Genomic DNA, 871 nt, shown 5'->3' with positions numbered 1-871 from the left:
CAGCACACTGCACACGCACACTGCACACACTGCACACGCACACAGCACACTCACTGCACATGCACACTGCACACGCACATTGCAGACACAGCACACGCACACTGCACACACACTGCATGCATACTGCACCCACTGCATACACGCACACACAGCACTCACTGCACACACGCACACACTGCACACACACAGTGCACACTGCACACAGCGCACACAGGCCGGCTGTGGAGGTGCCTCCCCCATGCTGCGGGCCCCCAGCATGCACAGTGACAGTGGGCCCAGGTGGCGGCAGGGGTGCACTGTCTCCCCTCAGCCGTGGGGCCCGAGACCCGGCCTTGCCCTCAGCTGCTCCCCGTCACCTCTGACTTCTCCCTGAAGGACGGGGGCTGCTGTGGCCGCTCGGGGAAGCTGACATGAATCAGATTCCAAAGCGGGGCGCAGCCTCTGGGCTCCCAGGTGTGCAGCCCCTGGCACAGCCCCACACATCCTGCCCGCTGACCTCGTCTCCCCTGTTACCCGCAGGGCACGAAGGGTTACCCCGGCCTCAAGGGGGATGAGGGAGAAGTTGGGGATCCCGGAGAGGACGTAAGTGCAGCGCCTGAGTCCATCCAGTGGGCGGGGCCAAGGCAGCGGGTACCGGCGGGCAGTGCAGTCCTGTGTCGTGTGGGTGACGCTGTGCTCTCCCCAGAACGCCCACCCCTCGGAGCGAGGCCCCAAAGGAGCAAAGGGGTACCGGGGTCCTGAAGGCCCCCCGGTGAGTCCACTTGGCCGGCCAGGCCAAGGGCAGGGTGGGTGGGGCGGGAGGCAGAGTGCGGACTGGGGGTGGCCGGTGAGCCCGGACCGGCGGCAGGGCCCGCCCCAGGGGCGCAGGCGT

This window comes from Condylura cristata, unplaced genomic scaffold (assembly GCF_000260355.1).
Source record: "Condylura cristata isolate star-nosed mole 26May11 unplaced genomic scaffold, ConCri1.0 scaffold00202, whole genome shotgun sequence".
NCBI classification, from domain to species: Eukaryota; Metazoa; Chordata; class Mammalia; order Eulipotyphla; family Talpidae; genus Condylura; species Condylura cristata.
This window is presented reverse-complemented; position numbering follows the sequence as displayed.